Raw genomic sequence first — 22,644 nt, forward strand, 5'->3', positions numbered from 1 at the left:
TGTCGGAGACCCTGCCCTCAAACCTAACTTTTGACTCACATTTCTTGCTTCATTACTGTGGGCTGTACCTGCTGTCAAAGGGGAGGGGCCATCTCAATACTCACTCAGGGTGGGTAAGTCATTGATAACCCTCATGGGGAAAGGAGAGGGAGCAGAACAACCCTGTTTATCTCCCAGAACCAGCAAAGCAAGACCAGTGTTTGGGGGCTCAGGTCAAGGACTCCTTTTGCCTCAACCCCCTCCCAACAGAGAAGGATGAAGCAGGGGCCTCGTAGGTCACCTGGTGCCTCCCTCCACTGGAGCATTCCCCTTCCTTGGATCCATCTTGCCCTGGTTGTAGTGGGTGATGCTGGGGTCCTCACAGATACAAATATATGTGGAGAGAAAGCCCAATCCACAGGATCACCATTCCCACCCTGAGCCCTATTTCTAGAAATTTGACCTTGAATCCTGAAGACCATTCTCACACTGTCCCTCCCTCCACACATCCAGTGACACAGACAACTGATGTTTAATTAGTAATGTCAATTGGGCCAGACACTGTGCTAGACTCTGTTGTGATTCTCCCCCAGAAGGAGCACATGGCCCAGGAAAAGTAGCACACATGTCAGTAATCAATTCCAGTTGTTAAGTTCCCAGTGGAGTCACATGAAAGGCTATGGAGACCCAAGAAGTGATTCAATTTTTAGAGGTTGAGTGGGGGATGGGGGGAGAGAGAAACCAAGGAGCAGGTGATCTTTCAGCTGGGCTTTGGTGTACGTATAGGAGTTTGCTAGAGAGAAATGTTTGGGAGAGTGTGGGAGAGAGGGCATCCCAAGAAGAGCTAATAGCCTTTCAGGATTCTGGGGAGAGTATTGAGTTTGGTAAGTTCTTTACAGATTTTGGACACTAACCCTTTATCTGATATGTCATTTGCAAATATCTTCTCCCATTCTGCCGGTTGCCTTTTAGTTTTGTTGATTGTTTCCTTTGCAGTGTAGAAGCTTTTTATCTTGCTGAGGTCTCAATAGTTCATTTTTCCTTTAATTTCCCTTGCCTTCAGAGAGTCTTGCTGTGTTTTGGAAGTTAACATTTAAAGATCAGGGGATGGTTGGGGCACCTGTGTGGCTCAGGCGGTTGAGCATCTGACTTCGGCTCATGTCATGATCTCACAGCTTGTGAGTTCGAGCCCTGCGTTAGGCTCTGTGCTGACAGCTCAAAGCCTGGAGCCTGCTTCCAATTCTGTGTCTCCCTCTCTCTCTGCCCCTAACCCACTTGCATTCTGTCTCTGTCTCTCTCAAAAATAAATGAACATTAAAAAAATTTAAAGATCATGGGATGGGAACAAGGAGGTTCAGTCCCCAGCTCTGACCCTGACTAGCTGTGCATCCTTGCACAATTTATGCCACCTCTCTGGGCTTTGTTTTCTCATTTGTAAAACAATGGGACTGGGGTGATCTCTGAGGTTCTCCTCAACTCTGACGACCCAACTGTGTGTTCTTTTTAATATGAAATGTATTGTCAAATTGGTTTCCATACAACACCCAGTGCTCATCCCAACAGGTGCCCTCCTCAATGCTTATCACCCACCCTCCCCTCCCTCCCACCCCCCATCAACTGAACCGTGGTTTTGTATGTGTGGTATTCATGTGACAAAGGGGAAAGGAAAGTCAGGTGGGTGTGGGCAGGGGCTGCACATGTGGGTCTGCAAACTACATGGTCTTCCTTCTCACATCTTGACCCTTCCCTCCAATGCCTTCCGGGGGTCACCAGACAGCACAGACCATTCGTAGAGTTGCAGTGACCTTTGTAGAAAATCGCCCATTTCAAAAGCTTTAACTAAATTTCCAATCAATGTGGGAGGCTTTTCAGCAGGCACTGAGAGGTGTCCTGGAGTGGCAAAGTAGGCTGGCAGGTGTCCTGGACACCAACAACAGGTAGTGCTGAGGTCACTTCTGCCTGACAGTGCTCTGAGCTGGGAGAGTGGTAACGTTTTGTTTCCCTGAAGCACTAGCTTGTAAGGAGCATTCTTTTTTTTTTTTTTTTTTTTTTTTTTAGTGCTTATTTATTTATTTATTTTGAGAGAGAGAGGGAGAGAGAGAGCAGGGGAGAGGCAGAGGGAGAAGGAGAGAAAGAATCCCAAGCAGGCTCTGCATTGTCAACACAGCACCTGATGCAGGGCTCGAATGAACTGTGAGATCCTAACCTGCGCCAAAAAGTCAAGAGTCAGAGGAGGTGCCCAGAAGGGAGAAGGCCCCCAAGACAGGCTGATGGCATGCTGTTGTTCAGGGTAAGCTCCTTCCCCAGGGCTACGGGAGCTCTCAGAGCTTGCACAGTGACTTCTGGGCAGGGCGGGGGGGGGGGGGGGGTGCCCTCCCGCTGCCAGGCAGAGGGACTCCTGGAACCCACTGACCCCATCTCAGCCTCCCATAATCATGATTTTCAATGCCCTTCAAGGCCTCAGGAAAGGGGACACTCTTGCAGTGACAGGAGCAGGGCCAGGAGAGCTTGACTGCTGCCCCTGTCCCCCAGGGTGGTCACCGCTTCCTGGCCCGAGGCTTTGAATCTTCTTCAAAGCCTCTTCTGTAATGTGAAAGAAATGTAATTTATTTGTCAAATCAAAGGCTCCTTAGCTGTGCAGAGACTGCTCAGCCCAAACATCCTTGCCTTGGGCAGAGCAGGGGCCCAATGACTTGCCACGGGTGTGCTTGTGCATATTTAATTTAATTTATATTTATGGAGCTCTGGGCTGCCTGCCTATGAGGGGCCCGTGTGCTTGAACGTCACCTTCTGTGGGCACTTCTGTCTATAGGGAGGCATGCATACCTGTGTACGTGGCATACATCCACGCACAAGTGCCCTCCAGCATCTGTGGTCACACATCTTGTGCAGGCCTGGCTGGGTGGTTCCGGCTGCTGGGTGCCTGTGTGAAGATGCCAATGGGATGCAGGAGGAGGGCAGACAGAAAGCTTGTGCTGGGTGCCCAGACCACACGAGAATCTCTGAGAAGCTGTTGGAGGCTGGGGGGCCAGGGTGTGGAGGGTGGGAAAGGCCCAGGTCTTTTGAAATCCAACATCATCACTCGTGAGGGGCTTAAGGGGGTCAGTGCCTCTGTCTGCCCTCCATCTGGTCAAAGGCTTCCCCACTGTAGCCCCTTATACCTTATCGTGAACCCTGTAAGCACCAGTCCAGCCTCCTTTCCCCATTGGAGCAGGGGCTGGCAGCTGGCTGGGGAGGGAGGAAGAGGGTAAACATAGAAGGAGCTTCTTGGGCAGCTGGATGGAGGAGAGACTGAGTGAAATGGGGGCATGTGCATTACCTTTCCCAAGAGAGGGGCAGACAGTAACAGGTGGATCCCCTGGATTGCATCCCCAAGGCTGGTCACCCTCCTCCCTCCTTAGAGACCAACAGACCTTGTCTGAAGGGTCTGGGGAGGCAGCAATGACGTGGACTGAAGGGCCAGACATAAAAGGACGGTTTCATCACCCAGATGGGAGTTACATTCTCAGTTTTTACAGGGCCCTTGAGAAGAAGAGGCAGGTTTTTCTACTTGGAGCTGGCTGGGTTTGGGGAAGGTGCTGATGAACTTGAAAGGAGGCATTGGGTGCAGTTGGGGAGGGGCCGCCCCATCTCAGCATGGAAGGGGCTGAAGGGGATTATTTTTTGCAAAAGGTAGGGTGGGGGAGGGGGTCTCAGTCTCCCCATACCCCACTGCTCTCTCACCTTCCTGAGCTTCTTCTTCCCGGGGTTCTTTCTCTCCCTGGTTTCTCCATCCAGACTCTCCTAAGCGCAGCTGGCCAGCCTCTCCCCATTTTCTGAGGGACCACTGCATGCCTGGCTCCTCTCTGTGATGTCACCAGAAGGTTCCCCTGCTCCCTTGCCTGGGCAGGGCAGGGAGGCACTACACACTGCCTAAGATTCCCTCCATGCCTCCCAGCTCCCCCTCTCTAGGAACCCAAAAGCTCTCAGGATTGTTAAAGAACGGTGTGGTGTGTAATTAACATTCCAGGCTGGTGGGTGTGCAGGTACTGCAGGACTCTGGGAACCAGGGTGTCTGGTGGGGGTGGGGGGGATCACCTTGCTCGCGTGTTCCCCTTGTTTCTCCCTCCCTTCCCCCCTCCACCCCGGTGTGCGTGGATTCACACGTGTGCTCCTTTTCTGCATCTGTCTGTTCTCCTCCCTGTTCCCTCCCTCCTTCCCAGGTCCTGCTCTCCTGGACTCCCGCTGCCTCTCAGGCTTTCATTGTTAGTGTTTTTTCCACTTCCTGCTTCTCGCCCTAGTGTCTGCCTGCCTCTTTCTCTCCAAGTGTTCTGATCTTGCTTTCGGTTCCTCTCCCTGTCTCCCTTCAGGTCTCCCTCTGTCAACCTGTCTCCATCTCTCCCCATACCCCACCCCTCCCTTTCTGACTGTAAATGTTCAAATACATGAAAAAGGCCAAACCCCATGTGCCTGGCAGTAGAAAGTACCTTTGCAACCCCAGGAGCGTGGCAGAGACTGTGTGGTACAAAGGGTTCCCAATTACTGCCTCTCAGTGCTGGGTTGACTGCTCTAAAAAAAGAGGAATTACGGGTAAAGAGGCCGTGGCGAGGCCGTGGGGCTGGAGGTTAGGCCGGCAGAAGTGAGTGTGAAGGGAAGTGAGCATTTTCTCAGTCCCAGGATGCTCTGGGGGTCATTTTCACGCCTTTCCTCACCTGACTCCAGATCCAGAGCACAAGCCTTCTCTTCATCTGGGTCCCCCTGAAGGTTGGTGCTTACACCCACCGGGAACCCCACATGCAGGTAGACCATCAGACTCCCCTGTCACCCCCTGTGAGGTATGGTAGCCCCACTGTTCCTGGGCTCCAACTCTGTCACAGGCTCCAAATTCCCTTCTTATCTCAGTGACCATCTGTCTCCCAGGAGCTACCCTAACCCATACTTCACTCATTTCTATTCCTTCTGACTTTTTTGTCTAATGGGGGGAGAGGAGGTGGGAAGGGGCTTTCCAAAAGGAAAACTTGACCTTTTCGTGTTTAGGAGGACCACCTCTGAGAGGCATAGGAGAAGCTGGCATGGATTCTAGAATGAAAGATCCATCCAGCTCTCCCTTGTGTCCTTGGGCAAGTTATTTTGTCTCTTGGAACCTCGGTTTCTTCATGTGTGAAGTGTGGGTTTCACTGCATCCCCCTTACAAAATAATAATAATAGTATCTGAGAGGTAATACCCACCTCGAGGGGCCATTTGTTAGGAACCAGTGTGGTTGGTGGTCTGCCAGGCCATAAACACAGTGGCCATTCAGAGCCACAAGTAATGTCGCTTGGACAATAGTTTTGCTGTTCCATACTCGAGTTTGCCCAGGAGGTCCAAGTGGATTTCAGCAGGTGTTGGTGACCTGTTTACATCCATTTCTTTTTTTGTTTGTTTGTTTATTTATTTTGACAGAGATAGAGTGGGGGGTGTGCAGAAAGACACAGAGAGAGAGAATCCCAAGCAGGCTCTGCGCTATCAGCACAGAGCCCCATGTGGGGCTCAAACTCACGAACCTTGAGATCATGACATGAGCCAAAATCAAGAATCAGACGCCTAATTGACTGAGCCCTCCCAGGCGTCCCTACATCCATTTCTGAATGAAAGGCAGTCTTTGGGCAGCATGCATCGCAGGTGCTGTCGGTACCCACCTGTTTCAGCCCTTGACCTTCCCTTGTACTGGCCCAAATGCTAGGTGATGGCACCTGTGACTTGGCATGAGGCCCTCTCTGCAGTCTGCTGGGGCAGGACAGAGGTACTGGGAATTGCAGCCCCTGGGAACAGCCCTCCATGGCTGTAGGAAGCTGGTGGATACATACCTCAGCTCCCTCACCCCAGGAAGGAAACCTCTGAGGCTCGGTGCCAGTGTCACCTGAGGTCCCCTCCAGGTCTGAAGTCCAACTTCCACTATGTTAACCCACTTGATGGCACAGCCCATGTTGGTTCTTCACCTTCTCTGTCCCTCCTCTGTCCCTCTGTCCCTTTATCTCCCAATTAGCTACTTGTGCCATATCTTTGCTTCTACAAGAAACCAAGATGGATGGTATTGTGCTAAGATTTTGGGTCTCAGGGTCAGGAGCCCTGGGCTCTCTTTCTACCGTTGATGTCACTTAATTAAGGGTTCTTGCCTCTCAACCAGTTTTGATCTTAGTGTTCTGATCTAAGAAATGGGGCTACTAAGGGGGTCCTGGGTGGCTCTGTTGGTTAAGCGTCCAACTTTGGCTTAGGTCACTGATCTCACAGTTTATGGGTTCGAGCCCCATGTCTGGCTCTGTGCTGACGGCTCAGAGCCTGGTGCCTGTTTCAGATTCTGTGTCTCCCTGTCTCTCTCTGCCTCTCCCCTGCTCATGCTCTGTCTGTCTGTCTCTCAAAAATAAATACACATTAAAAATTTTTTTTTAAAAAAGAGTTGATGTAAAGGGGGAAAAAATAAAAGTAAACCATAAAGCAACGTAAGGATTTCCCGTTGTCGTTTAGTAGTTCATCTCTCTGTTCAGCCTCAGCATCAAAAGTCTGTTTGGGAGTGGAGGACTCTGGGCGGCTGTCCCTGGCACAGTTTGCTGATCGTGTCGGCTGGACCCTTTTCATGCTGTATATACCTTCTGCACTCTGATTCCACATGCTCTTCACCTGCTTTCCTGACTTTGAAGTATTTAAAGCAGCTTTGGAATTCCTTACCAGGAGCCTTCTCACATTCTTTTCTTGGACATTTGACTTCAAGTTTGCCTCTGGCCTTTACCCGTGAGAAATAATTAATGACAAAATGTAAACACATGAATAGATGATCTATGTGTCACCTGCGCCTTCTCCTGGGCTCGGCCTCTTTTTCTCTGCTAGTTAGCTATGCTGAGGTTTTTTTTTTTTTTTTTTTTTTTTTATTCCTTTCCAGAAACTAGTCTTTTTGATCCTCAGCGCACATTTTTTCCTGGCTTTCAATGAGGATTTTCTTTATTTTTTTTTCAATAGTCTATGGTTTTCTTATGCTTTAAAAAAAATTTTTTTTTAACTTTCTTTTAACCATTCCTTTCAATGTTTCCCCTTTAACACATGCTCTCATTTTCCGGATTTTTTTCTACACGAAACGAGCAGTGGCATAATGGGTATTTTTGGCTCTCCTACCCGGGGGGGTTGAACTTCAAGGTGCTGGGGTCTGAAGGAGGCAGAGCGTCACCCACAGATACTTTCTGCCTGGTCCCTGCCCTTCTGTCCAAAAGAGCCCTGCCCTCTCCCGACATTGAATCCAATAAGCCCAGTGCATGCACGTGATGGGCGCCTCTAATCTCTGTCACCACTGGGGACTTGCTTGGCGATGCCACTTTATCACTAGCACCAGCTGCCTGAACTAGCCTCCCCTTGCCCTTAATTAATTACACCCTGCGCCACAGGAAGCCATCTCCCTCCCAATGACAGCCTTCAAGCCCTGTCAGATGAAGAAGCAAAACCCTTTAATCTTGCCCGATGGCTCATCTCTTTCTGTATCGTTTATCCCCCTTCCTGCTGACCCTGGCTCCTCAGCAGGTCTGCTTGTGCTTCTGGTCCAAAGCCGTCTCATGGGGCCTGGACTCTGCAGTGGAGTCGAGTCCCAGGAAGCAGGTCATAGGGCCCATTGGGTAGGCCAGGGAGCAGAGGCGGGGTGTTTTGGTTAAGAGGTCCCAGAAACCAATGATCAAGACTGGTCGGGAGGCCTGGGGGGCAGGGGGACATGAGGCAAGGTGCATGTCTGGGGGGGAGGTGGTTGCCGGAGCTCAGAAACAGGCTTTCAGTGTAGTGTGGTGACCTGTGGAGAATATCCCCAGGTTCTGCTATTGTGGTACAGACACATGAGAGGCTCTGCAAACAGCGGCACAGATAGCAATGGGTTCCATAAACCATGACACTAACAGGGACACCAACAGTGATATGGCTCAGCTCAGAGTCATTGGCTCTGCCTTCATGGTACCCAGGGTGCAGACACTATAACCTTAACTGTGACGGACTCTACAAATGGCCTCAGGCAGCGAGGGGCACTGCTCACAATGCCTATGATAGTGACAGATTCTGGACATCCTCAAAGACTCTGGCATCAACACTCATGGGCTCAACAAACAGGAACCAGGAAGAATGGGCCCTGTGTACACCATGCCACCAACAGAGACAGTGACAGGGACTGCAGACATTGACTCAAACAGTGCTAGCCTCTCCCAACAATGCTGAGCCCTGCAAACAAAACCAAACTCCACAAATGACAAACAGTGCCACGCTCTGCAAATGGTGGCACCAGCAGTGACAAGCTTTGCAAACAGCTCCAAGCTCTGTAAATAATGATGCACAGTGCCAAGCTCTGCAAACAGCCAGTGTAGCTGCAATCAGGGTATGGACAGCAAGCTGGGGGTCACGGCTGGTTATTTCAGACACAGGTTCTGAGGGCATCCATCCCTCATGACCTTCTCCAAGGTTCCCTATCTGCCCTCACTGTCTCAGCAGGTTCAAGGCTCCTTCAGTTTGTTTGTTTGTTTGTTTATTTATCAAAGTTTGTTTATTTTGAGAGAGACAGAGACAGCACAAGCGGAGGAGGGGCAGAGGGAGAGAGAGAGGGTGGGGGGTGAGAATGGGAATCCCAAACTCCCAAAGAGGCTTCTGCTGTTAGCACAGAGCCCTAACACGGGGCTCGAACCCACAAAGCTGTGAGATCATGATCTGAGCTGAAACCAGGAGTTGGGCGTTTAACCAACTGAGGCACCCAGGTGCCCTGAGTCTCCTTTAGCTTAAAACTCCTTCACAGGAGCTGGCTCTCACTTCCTCTCTGGTGGGTTTCCTTCCAGAGCTAAGCCTCTCACAGGAAGCACTGGGCCCAGAGCTCTCTGGAAACTTAGTCTCAACGGTGACCTCCTGACAGGAAGTTAGCGCCCTCCACTTGAGCCCTGCTTCTCTCCCCTCCTGGGTTTTTGTGGCTGAGCTGCCCACTGCTCCTTGGACTGTCCTTGTTTATGACACCTGGCTTGGGGATCTGTGTCATCTGCCTGGAAGCAGGACAGGGAAGGGAACGATGACCCACAGAGTACAGTGAGCATATTCTCTGCTTCACTGTAACCTGTGAGGAGTGGGACACAGAAGTGCATAGAGGGCACCTCACTTGCCAGGGTCAAAGCCCCTGCACTGTAGCCCAGCACTGGAATTCGTGTCTGTTCAGCTCTAAAGCTGCTGAGTCATTATTATAGGCCACATAGCAAAGCAGGTAGGTGTGCAGACTCCAGGCAAAACCTGCTTGGATCCTGGCTGTGTGACCCGTGCGAAATTATTGAACCTCTCTGTTCTTCAGTTTCCTCCTCTGGAAAATGGGAATAATAATCATCCTCACCTCAGAGTGTTTTAGTGGGAGAAAATTACATGAGTTAATACATGCAACATGTCCAGGAGAGTTTTTCCAGAAGCACATCACCTTTCTGCCCTGATCTGCTCCTGTCTCATCGATCTCCCCCTGGTCCCCTGACTTAAGTCCACACTGCATCATTGCTCTTGGTCAAATGTGCCAGCACACCTCCCTCTCTTTGGGGCCCTGAGACACACTGTCCCCTATGTCTGGAGTGGGCCTTCCCAGGGTCCACCTGGCTCACCCCCTCAGGTCTCTGCTCAAACATCAACCTTTCCCTGATCACCCCAGTTAAAATAAGAAAATAAGACCTTTCGCAACTCCCATATCCTGCCTTATTCTTCTGTGACACTCATCATTGCCCACTCCCCACCATATGTAAGCTCCAAGGGACCTGGGGCTCAGGGGTGGGCTGCAAATTTAAATAGGGTGGTAGGGTGCCTGGGTGGCTCAGGCTGTTGAGCGTCTGACTTCAGCTCAGATCATGATCTCACGGTTCATGAATTTGAGCCACACGTTGGGCTGGCTGCTGTCAGCACAGAGCCCACTTTGGATCCTCTGTTCCCCCTGCTTTCTCCACCCCTCCCCTGCTCATGCTCTCTCTCTCAAAATTGAATAAATATTTAATAAATAAATAAATGAGTTAAATAAATAAATAAATCAGACAGTGCATGAAGACCTCACCCAGCCAGGGTGTGTGGGAGGTAAGGGGATAGTGCTGTGGCTTCCAGAACCAGTTGAGCAGGCTGTCACGTCTGTCCTGTGAAAGGGGGAAGGTGAGGTGTCTTTTCCCCATGGGAGCCTTTGGGTGTGAGTGGGACACCCAGTACCAGTGGCAAGTGAGATGACCTATGCCCTGCCTCGCCACTAACGACTTGCTCCTTCCCCAGACCCCCCTGCAGGTGAACAGACATGGGGGCTGAAAGATGGAAGACCAGAAGTGTCCAGGAGAAAGCCACAGCCCCATTGCTGTGAGCACCAATAGAGTGTGGTCAGACTGTCACTTTTCCACTTGCCTGTCTTCCTGCGACCCAATCCTCCCTGCCAGAGAGGGCTTGGGCTGGCCCAGAAGAGAGAGAGTAACAAAAGCAGGAACGGGTGGAAGGGAGGTGGAACCGGCTTGCGCAGTACCCCCTGCTCTGAGGCTAGAAATTGGCTGCCTCCCTTCTGGCAAGCTTCCTCCAGCACAGGGGACTGCAGGCTCCTCCCGGAAATCCCCGTGCTTCAGGTGTGCAAAAACCAGTCTCAGAGAATGGAGACGTCTGGGCAATAGAGAGCAAGGATGCTGCTGCTCCTCTGGGTGCTGTACACAGGTAACCTCCTTTTTGGGCACATCTGGCATTGAAAGAGTGGGCTCTCCTCCAAGCCTGGAGTTGAAATCCTGGGGATCTTGGGTCTGCAGTGGGTTGCCTGTGTGTCAAACACATTAGTTTTTTAGGCATCTTGACTGCTGTGTAGAAATCACAGCGTGATCTACCACCCAGCTCCATTATTGTGCAGGCTTCAGGGTCCCTCGAGTCCAGACTGGTGGGGGGATTGCCCCATCCCATTTGCAGGTCCAGCCCCTTCCTGTCTTCTGCTGCTGGTCCCTAGCCCACAAACCCTGGGCAGCCCCTCCAGGCAGGAGAGCTGCTGTGTCCACCTGCTTGGAATTTCCAGAGGTTGTTGGAAGGAATCAAAGCCTTCCCGCAGAATCTAATAGGGACAGATTTCAGACTCTGAACGAGTATTTTAAGCAAATGAATAAGCAAAGACCAAGACATGGGAACAAGTAAGAAGAAGCAAGAGATGAACATCAAAGCTTCAGTCAGACCACGTGGGGATCAGAAGAATGAGGGGCTAAGCAGACGAGAACTGCAGGAAGAAACCCACTGGGTCTCTGCTGGTTAAGGGCATTATGACATCATCCATGAGGAGGCTGATTCATTCATTCACTCACTCACCCATTCATTGGACAAATAGCTACTGAGGACCTCCTCTATGCTGGGAATGGGCAGCAGGGTTTGTGGGACAAGAAAAACAGATGTGAGGCTCATGGTTCAGTGGGACTGATTTCAGAAGACCCCACATTTCCATCTGAGTCCGTGTGCTTTCCAGATACCCGCTCCAAAGTGCACACTGTCAGGGTTGCTGTTAGGGAAAGGGCATCAGTTCAGCACGTGGGGCAGTGTGCAAATGGCCAGTGCCGCTTACACACCCTGCATGCTGTTCCCTTTACAGAGCCTTTGATCAGCTTCACTAAGCTTGAGTTAGAGAGCCTTGAGGTCCTGCTATACACGTATACGTGAAGTGGGCAGACGGGCCTGACTACTGGGCTGTTATGGCCGGGTCTGTGATACCGCAAATGATGAAGTCAGGGAGAGATCTTCAACCCACCCTTGACCCTCAACACCAACATTCACACGCACAGACACACAGTCACCCACAGAGACACACATTCACACACACGGATGTACACATTCACCCATGTGAACGCACACCTTCCCACACACAGACACACACATTCATCCACAGAAATACAGACTTTCACCCACATGGACACATACATTCACACACAGAAACACACACATTCACACATACAGACACACATTCATCCACACGGACACACATTCACACACAGAAACACACACATTCACACAGAGACATACACATTCACACACACAGACACACATATTCCCAGAGACACACACATTCACACACATGACACATTCACACACATGGACACACACATTCACACACGGAGACACACACATTCCACCCACATGGACACACACATTCACATAGACACACGCAAACACACATGGACACACACATTCACACACAGAGACACACAATTACCTGAAGAGACACACTCACCCACACGGACACACAGTTACAGTCACGGACACACATATTCACACACAGAGACACACATTCACCCACATGGAGACACATACACACACAAAAACACATGCATTCACACACATGGACACACACTTACCCACATGGACATACTTGTTCACACACACAGGCACATACATTCCACCCACGTGGACACACGCATTCACCCACGGGACACACACATTCACGTAGACACACACAGACGCATGCACTGACACACACATTCCCACACAGAGACACATGCATTCCCACACACACATGCTCTCTTTCTATCTCTTGTTCTGGTTCTCACTCTCTCTCCTGTGGACGGCTATCTTAAACAGGCTCCTTTCTGTCTGGCAGGGCTGCAGACAGCAGGCTTAGGGACAATATGGTTAGGAGATGGGGGCTCCTGTGCCTCCTGATGCCAAACAGCTCTGCATCCTTGGCTAATGTTTCTTTTTATAAAATTTTTTTAATGTTCATATTTTTGAGAGACAGAGAGACATAGAGACAGAGCACAAAGTGGGGAGGGGCAGAGAGAGAGAGGGAGACACAGAATCCAAAGCAGGCTCCAGGCTCTGAGCTGTCAGCACAGAGCCCGACGCAGGGCTCGAACTCGTGAACTGGGAGATCATGACCTGAGCTGAAGTTGGTCGCTCAACGGACTGAGCCACCCAGGCGCCCCTTGGCTAATATTTCCAACCTTCAGCTACCTGTTCTGATAAATGAGGGTGACATATCCACTTACATTGCAGTGTTCTTGCAAGATTTCAAAGAGATAATAGAGGCCATACCTGTGCACTGGACACTTGTCTTTCTTTGGGGCCAGCGCCTCACTCTCCCCGTGTGTCTTAGGGCCTCAGTAGGTGGCAGAGCTCATCTTCTGCGGCAGAAGACGTGGCTTTGCTGGTCGGATGCACCAGCCCAGACCCTGGAGCTTTATCTCGGGCTGCTGCAATGGCTTGAAGAGATGGTGGTGACCAAGCTGCTGCTTTGGTGGCCAGTGGCCAGTTGGCACCCGTGGTGTAAGCTCCAAGTGTGGGGCCAGCCCAGCAGCAGTGGTGTCCAAATTTGGATCACTTTAGCAGCCCACTTTTGGTGTTATTCTTGAATGTGTAGCCCCAAACCTGGTTTCTAGGCCCTTTAGAGATTCTATGAGGAACCAAAGATGCTTTTAGTGAATTCTTTTCCTGTTTAAATCAGCCAGAGTTGCTTTCCGTTGCTTGCATCTCAGAGCCCAGCCTGATAGTGTGTGAAGTGTTTGGCTATGTGCCTGGAACACACATAGCAGGTGCTCAATAAATGTCAACCATTGGAGATGACAGGCACGCCATTGGAGGGGGGCAGGTGCTGAGGGAGGGGCGGTGAAGGCCACTGCAGTCCTCAGGGCAGAGCGCCCAGTCTCCCACTCCATCTCTCCACCAATGGGGCACCAGGCTGCCTGTCTCTCCTCCTTGATTCCCTGCCACTTGCCCGCTTCCAGCCCAGACGGGGTTGGTTTATTTGTGCAGCCCCGATGCCAAGGAGCGAGGGAGGAGTGTGCTGCGGGAGAGGTGGGGATGAGCTCTGTTAAGTGGCTCTAAGTGGGAGCCAGTTTCCTGCGGGACCCCAGTCACCAGTCTATTCCCTTTACCCACCAGGGAAACAAGCCTATCTATGTCTGTGGCTTGACTTCACCATCCTGATCTCTATGCAGACAAATCCCAGATCACCAGGCTACAGAAAGGAATGTGGGTGCATGAGGAGGCCCAAGAAGACAGAGGACTCAGGAGAAGACCGTTTCCCACAGCCTGTGGAATTGGCCCTCTTCCTTGCTTCTCGTCCCTCTGGGTGCCCGGGCCCTTTCTCCAACCCAGCGCTCCTGTCTGTGGGAGATACACAGTGCTTTTACCAGGAGGGCCACATATGGCCGTGCCATTCTGGGGTGGCACAGAAGCACCAGCTGAGGTACAAGTGAGGCTTGCCTGGATCTGGGCTGGTCAAGCTGGAGGGAGGAACACCTTTTCTTTCCTCACCAGCCCATGGCCAAGCCCAGAGGTGCCACCCTTTTCTGGTCACACAAAAGCCCTGTAAATGGGCTAGCGGGGCTTTGAGAATTTTACTAGCTTGACCAAAGCCGGGAAGAACACTCTCACTGTCTGTGTATCAGAAGTGTTCCTTAACAAACTTTGGGGAGAGAATCATGGACTCGTTTTCCTATCTCTCAAGCCTGGGCATGTATTTAGCTCCTGCTCTCTCTCTCACAGATCGTTCTGTGGCTGTTAGCCAGTTGGTGATTCCATTTGATCAGCCACAGGGAACTCTGTGCCCCTCTGGTCCTGTCTCTGCTTGGCCACACATGGGGAGGGGTCTGCATCCCTGTCCTGAGAGCTTCGGCTCTTCAGGTCCCTTGCTACCATGCTCTGCAGCATTGTGGATGTGAAGGCAGGGCTTGGCAGGGGCGCTGGAGCACCTTCTCCCAAGTGGGGCCTGGGCAGACCCAGGGCCCATGGGACCCGATGGTAGATCCTGGCTGTGTTCCCATTGACACAAGCCTTTCCCTGAGGGGTCAGAGCCATGCAGGTGGGAAGAAAAGAGGCTGTTCCTTCTTTCAACACAGTAGCTGTTCTTTCTCTCCACAGGACAAAAGCTCTTTGTGAATTACATCTTCAGAAGGTGACTCCACATGGTTGACACCTCTCTCTCTCTCTCTCTCTCTCTCTCTCTCTCTCACCTCCTGTCCTCCTCCTGAGGCGACCTCCTCCTTCAAGCCCTGAGGCCATTTCCTCACTTCTCCCTGGTGAACTGTCTCCCTTCTCCCAGAAGGAAGAGGCTCCTGCATCCCCAGCCTCAGCCCCCTCCCCTCTGTCAGACTAACTCAGTCCTACCCTTCTCTCCCCTGACCAGGCCAGGTTCAGGTTCAGTGTCTGGTTCAGTGAGAGAAGGCAGTATGTCTTTCACAAGCTGTAAATTCCCACATCCTTTTTGATTTTTCTCACAACGTACTGATGAACTGAGTTTCTGTTGTTGTTTTTTTCAAGTTTATTTATTTTTGAGAGAGAGACAGCGTGAACAGACAAGGGGCAGAGAGGAAGAGAGAGAATCCTAAGCAGGCTCAGTGCTGACAGCACAGAGCTTGACATGGGGCTCAAACCCATGAACTGTGAGATCATGACCTAAGCTGAAACCAAGAGTCAGAAGCTTAATTAACTGAGCCACCCAGGCGCCCCTGAGTTTCTGTTTTATAGAGATTGCTTGCAGCCCTGTGGTGCCCTTTGATATGTTCTTTTGTCCTCTGTAATTCCTGCCAGGTGAAACCTACATCCACAGGCTTGAAGCAGGTCTCCCTCTTTCTCTCTCTCCCTCCTTCCCTCCCTCCTGCTTTCCTCCCTCCTGTCTTCTTCTTTCTCTTTCTCTCTCTCTCTTTCTCTCTTCCTTCCTTCCTTCCAAATCTACATCATAAGTAATATGTATTCATCCATCAGAAGGCACAAAATTCTAATTGTCTTTGTTTTTGTGATATTAGTGGCCTAATAAGCAAAGCCTGGATCCATTAATTCATAGGTATTGCAAAGTGGTGCAATTTTAATTTTATTATCTAAAAAATTTTTTTTAATGTTTATTTATTTTTGAAAGCGGGGAGGGGCAGAGAGAAAGGGAGACACAGAATCCAAAGCAGGCTCCAGGCTCCGGGCTGTCAGCACAGAGCCCGTCACAGGATTCGAAACCACCAATCACGAGATCATGACCTGAACCAAAGTTGGACACTTAACTGGCTGAGCCACCCAGGCGCCCCTAATTTTATTCTTCTTCTTCATTTATTAGCTGGGTTTTTTATTTCTTAGCTGGACTACATCTACAGAGAGAAAGTTTCCCGGATCTGCCTTCTGGCCTCAGTGGACCAATGCATTTAAGAAGCCCCCCAGGCCTGCCCTCAGCCAGCACACTCAGCTTTCCAGCCCAGGTTCTGGGTTAAGAAAGGACCCAGAGCAGGAAAAGGCTGGAGATCACCTAGCCTGTCTGCCACCACCTCCACACCAATCTAGCTGATTGGACCTGAACAAGAAGGGTTCTTTGGCTTGGATCTTACTCTCAGGGGTCCTTCAGTCTAGACACTAATGCCAATTTTAAAAACAGATTTTAAAATCAGTAGTGCGCTTTCCCATGATGGTTGTTGATCACCTGTATGCCGTGTGGGAATCTGTCTGACTTCCCTGGGATGGGAGAATTGTCTTTACACTGAATTCCATTCCTCAGTCACTCTGTTTAACACCAGGAACACAAAACCACCTAAGGAGTAGAATTTGGAGAGGACAGGAAGGAAGGGGTGGTGACACTGTGCCATGGAAAAGCAAATTACTTACGATTAAATATTAGACATTGATTTTCTTAACATCCCTCTGCTGGGTCTCACTGTCTGCCATCCCCATGGAAAGCCCCAAACTCTCAACAATTTTTGAAATGGTTTGTCTTTGCCTCTCCCGGACCCCCTGCCCCTGGCCCTTTGTGTCCTGTTCTGGGCCGTGCCTCTCCCCTTCCCCAAGAAGCTTGGACTTGAGAATGGATGCCTCCCCTTCAAGGGCTCTCCTTAGAGTCCCAATCAGGACAGTCTTCTCAACAAAGGAGCCATTTGCCTGCAGTGGAATAATGCTCTTCCAGCTGCTATAGGACAAAGCAGCTCTAGTTAGCTGGGGTTTTGAATAATTTTATGTTTCTCTTTATATTTTAAAAATAACGAAGATACTAAAGCTCAGATACTTTATGGAGTCACCCAAGGTTTCCAGGGTCGTGAGGCCTGGGATTGGGATTCAAGTGTAGACCTTTAAGCTGCAAAACCAAAATATGTGTCTCCATCCTCCATGCTTATCCATCTCTCTGCAAGATGAGAGCAGATGCGCAGCCTGTCCAAGAACCCGCCAGGAAGGACAGATTTATTTAATGGGAATCTGAGGCTGCATGCTACACCTGGCTCTTATCTTGGCAGTTACACTGGACTTTTTACGGAGCCTTTAAAAGCAAGCTACTTGGGGCATAGTGGGGTGTAGTTAATCGTTAAGAGTGCAGAATCTGGAGTCACAGGGTTTCAGTTCCAATATCACGTCTGCCAATTATTAGCTGTGTGGCCACAGGCACGGATACTGCTTAGCCTGTCCATGCCTCAGTGTCCTCACTAAGCAACAGAGATAATAACAGTGCTCACCCCATAGGCTTGCTCCAAGGTGATAGCTTAAGAGGCTGCAGCATTAGCATCACCTGGGAGTTTACTAGAAATGAAAATTCTCATGTCCCTCCCAGACCAAATCCCCTGAGTCAGAAACCGTCAGGACTCAGCAGCAGTCTGTGCTGAACATGCCCTCTAGACAATGCCTGTGAACTCTGAAGCTTGAGTTTGAGTTTGGCTTAACACATGTGATGTACTTGGAATGACACCTGGGACATAGTAAGTGCTCAATAAATGTGAGTGGCTTGTTATTATCATTATTATAAGCCAGGGGTGTTATTCATTACCCCCAGGGTCTCGGGTGGCAAAGGTTAGCTCAGATCTGGAAGAGAAAGGCTGAGTACCCTTCTCATGCTCAATTAAGTGCCCTGGGTCCCTGTGGACTAGACGGTCTGTCCTGTTCTGTCCATTGCAGCATTTCCAGTCCCAAGAGTAGTGCTCTAGACATAGCATGGACCTGGCAGTTATTCCCTACATGTATGTGATGCATTTCTTCTCACTCTGTCTCATCTCCTAGTCTGGCCTTGGGAAGAGGAGGGGACATTCCAACTTCCATTGGAAACATCTTTACTAAAGGGAGCATTCTCTGCCTACATCAAGCTTGGTTTTCATACCCTCTTGTTTTTGTTAGCCAATTAGAGTGTGATGAATATGGGGGTGGGGGTTGTTACCAGGCTCCGTGTTAACATTACAATCTATCAATAAGAAAAGGACAATTCAAGAGAAAAATGGATAAAAACTTGCACACTTCTTTCACACTTCTCAGAAAAGGATAACAGAATGGCTAGTAAACAAGAAAAGGTGTTCCATATCATTGGTCTATAGGGAAATGCATATTGAAACCACAATGTGGTGTCACTGCACACCTACCAGAATGACCAAAGTGAAAAAGATGGAAAATCCTGGGTGCTGAGGAAGATGAGGAGCCACTGAACTCTCAAGCATGGCTAGTGTGAGAATAAATTGATAAAGCCATTTCAGACAACTCTTTGGAAATATCTAACCAATGCACACCCTATGATTTTGTATTTCCACTCCTGGGTATAGTGTATCCAACAGAAAGGCATCCATAGGCTCTTCTGAAACACATCTTCTAGAAGGTTCTAAGGCACTATTTTTCATAGAGCCAAACTGGAAATGACACAAACAAAAGATGTCTGCCAAGAGTAGAATGGATAAGTCAAGTGTAGTATAGTCACACAGTAGAATAGTACGCAACAGTGAGAATTAAGGGACCTACAGTTTTGCCCAACAATGTGGTAGAACCTGATGATCATACTCTAAAGTGAAAGAAACCAGATATGAGAGAGTATGTGTATACTCTTTGCGTCCATTTATGTGAAGTTTAGTAACAGACAAAATGAATGTAGTTGTTACCCTTGAGAACATAGTAACTGGAAGGCAGCACAAGGTGGCCTCTGAGGTATTGGTAAGGGTATGTTGATCTGAATCCTAGTTACACTGATGTGTTCAATTTGTGAAAATTCACTGAGATGTCCACTACTGATGCATGCATGAATGTTGCAACAAGAAGTTAAACAAGGTAAGTGATCATGGAATATCAGGTGGTCTGTGTCTCTTACTGTTCCCTTGTGGAGGGAAGAGAGTCCAGAATTCAAGACCTGGACCCTGAGCTCAGGCTGCTTTAGCACTCCACACCTCAGTGTCCTTATCAGTAGATAGCAAGAAAACCCAGACCAAAGGAGAAGGAAATTACCCAAGGCTGACATGCGGTGGCTGGCAGAGCCAGTGATCCTACCTTGGCCACATATAAGGAGGTAGCCGAGGCCATCTGATTACAGAATCGACTGGATGGCATCAGCAGAGGTGCCCTGAACCTGGTGGTGTGGTAGAGTTGTGTGGACCACTATTGCAGTCTCTGAGCCAGAGATACATCTATGGGTTTCTCCATTACCTCCCAGGTTCTCATTCTTTCTGATGACACGCTTTCATTCTTTCTTGAAAGTGATTACAATTCCTAAATGAGCACACAAAAATAAACCTCTTCATTAACCAGGGGAAAAAAATGTACCACCTGAGTGGAACGTGTGCCAGAATGCAGCGAGCAGAGCGGCATATGCCGGACTAATTAGCCTTGTCTCCACAGATGGATGTGTTCAGCACAGTGGTTGTGTTATGGGGTAAGGTAACTGGGAGCTGTCCTGTTTAAGGCAGCATTTCCAAAGGCCGTTCTTCAGAATGCCAGTCCCTTGAGGTGTTAATCAGAGCCACAAGGCGACAATTCCATGCTCAAATGTATTTTTGGGAACTACTAGGTTAAATATTATGTGTTCTTTGCTGCAGGACTTCTTGGAGACTTTAATATGATAATGGATATAACGAATCACCAAGATAGGATTTAGTAGGTAACATTTGTCTAATGTATTTGATTATTGGACCCTTTTTTTTTTTGGACCCTTTTTGATTTGGCAAGCACCTCGTGAAAAGTATTTCCTGGAATCCACAGTGAAAAATTCTGACATAGACCTAATCTTGGTCCAAGAGTCAGGAAACCTGGCTTGCAGACCCAGCCTGGTTATCAACCAACAGGACACTTTGGACAAGGCCTTCTTTTCTCTGAGCCTCAGGGTGTTCTGACCATTATCGTACCCCATTTTTATTGTATTTTGTTTTATTGCATTTAATGCTGTAGTGTTAGGCTATGCAACTTTATTATCTATACATGAAGCAGAGGCTGTTGTTCCCTAACCCAATAGCTGTTACCCTCCTTTCTTGCTAAAAGAATTCTGATTTTTCTCATGTGACATTGAACCCAATGAGAAGGTGAACCCACCCCCCTTTTTTTTTTTGTCTAGGAGTAGCTTATGAATCAGCTCTGGCCAATGAGATACAAAAGAAAGTTTTCTGGGAGCTTCTGGGAAAGACTTTCTTCTCTGATGAAAACTTTACTTTTTTTTTATCCCCTCCCTTCTTGATTAAAAAGTCATTAGGTGAGGATGTGATGGTTGGAGCTGTGGCAGCCATATTTTGACCATAAAACAACAAGAATGAAAACCAGTAAGCTGAGAAGCCATAGAAGTGGGAGGGAAAGAACCTGGCTCTTTGATGATATCACTGAATTGCTGAACTAATATTTGGACTACCTACCTCTGACCTCTTGCCAAATAAACAATAGGTGCCTTCATAGTTTTAGTTACCATTAGTTTGATTTGCTCTTACTTGCACTCACATAGAAACTTACTGAAAATATCTGTGTCTGTTTTTCTCTTTAATTATACTACTTTCTGTTACAAGGTGCCTTTGTGATTGATTTATTCTTGAGTAAGGAGACTCTGAGGCAATAATAGACAAAACCCTGAGATCTCAGTGACTTAGCCCAATGGTAGCTTATTCCTCACACTATCATAGTCCAATGTGGGTTAAGTAACTCCACCCCAACTAGTAGATCTAGAACACATGGTGTATTAGTCAGGTTGAGCAAGGCTAGGCTGCAATAACAAACAGTCTCTGAAATCTCAGTGGTTTAGTACAGAAACGTTTGTTTTTGGTTCATGCAAAGTCCGCTGTGGGTCAATTGGCTTTCCAAAGAAGTTCTGTTCCATGCAGTGACTCCGTGATCCAGGCTGCATGTTAGAGATACAGTCTCTGGAATAGGTGAGTTCCAGGTGGCTGAAGCTAGAAGAGAGAGAGCTGAGAGTCAGGCATGAACCCTCAAATATTTCAGCCTGGAAGTGACATCACTTCTCTTTATAGTCCAGTGTCTAAAACTAGTTACACATCCCAACTTAACTTCAAGGGAAGTTGGGAGATATAGGAGAGCATATGGATGTTTGGTGAGTACTAACTGTCCCTGACACAATTTAATGACAACTTTTAAAATAACCTTGTCTCTGACTGAGAGCCTGAAATGTGTTAAATGGAGGCTGGTTGCAGGGAGAGGTGGTGAGTGAAACTCCTCTGGCTATGCTGAATCCAGTTTCCAGAAACCAGGCAAGGTCAGGCTCTAGACCCAAAGTAGCACACAGAAAGGGCCAGCTCAGCACCCAGAAATCTGGGTTCTAGTTTCTGTGTTTTTATCAACCTTGGGCAAGCCATTTTTCATGGGCATGCCTAATCTATAAAATAAGAGTTTTGATGCTATGCAACAAGTCACCGCAAAACTTAAAGCAATAAGTTTTAAGTTATTTCTCATGGTTTCCATGGGTCAGGAATACAGGAGTGGCTTAGCTGGGTGGTTCTACCTCAGAGTCCCTTACGTACAACCATTGGAAGGTTTGGTTGGGGTTGAGCAACCACTTCCATAGTGGCTCACTGACATGGCTGGCAAGCTAGTGCTGGCCCTTGGCAGAATGATCTCAGTCCCTCTCCACAGGAGCATCTCCACAGGCTTGCTCGAGCAACCCCATGGTTGTGTGGTTGGCTTCTCCCAGGACAAATGACCCCAGCCACCAAGATGGAAGCTATGGGCCTTCACCGCCTGGCATTAGAAGTCAGACATCAAAAATTCATGGCAACCTCTAGGTCACACAGGCTCACCCTGATTCAGTGTAGGAGGGGACCACACAAGGAGGTGAGCACCAGAAGGTGAAATCATTGAGGACCAGCTTGGAGGCTGGCTTCCGAGACCACCCTCTCCTCTAAATTCTGACATTCTTTGCCTATGATCCAGGACAGTCATTCCAGAGACACCTCTCCCTTCAAGGAAACTGTAGGTGAGACCAAATCCTCCTAAGGTTTCCCCAAATGTTCCTGCCACTGGGTGAGATATTTTCTAGGAAAAGAATCCTAAGAGTAAACCCATTTTCTATTGAATTCTTTCACGTGTGACAGGCACTATTTTCAACATCCCCATTTTATATATTGGATCCCTGAGAGGCCCTGAGAGATTGACTTGCCTCAGAGTATGCTGAGTCAGATTTCAAACCAGATCCTATGTTTCTGATACCTCCTGGAGCCAAGTTCAGCCCCAGAGGAGTGGATAACCTTGTCCCTTACACCTGTCCAGCCTTGAGCTCAGGTGTCCTCCAGACAGACTGGAAGGGGGGCAGCTAATGTCCTCCCTACAGAGAAGTGTTTAGTAGGACCCCTGTAGCTGCTGTTCCTGACCATTTTTTTTTTCTGCACAGCTCCCATCCCATCCGGAGGGGCATGCACCCCAGGAACTTGCTAGAGACTGGAAGTCCCTTCATCCTTTAAATATTTCTAGTGCACACTGAGCTAATGGCATTAGTGCCGGAACAAAACAGTGCATCCCTGCTTAAGGAAGTGATAATGGAGTATAAGTCT

This window comes from Panthera pardus, unplaced genomic scaffold, assembly GCF_024362965.1.
Source record: "Panthera pardus isolate Hobbes unplaced genomic scaffold, ASM2436296v1 HiC_scaffold_17, whole genome shotgun sequence".
Taxonomy (NCBI): domain Eukaryota; kingdom Metazoa; phylum Chordata; class Mammalia; order Carnivora; family Felidae; genus Panthera; species Panthera pardus.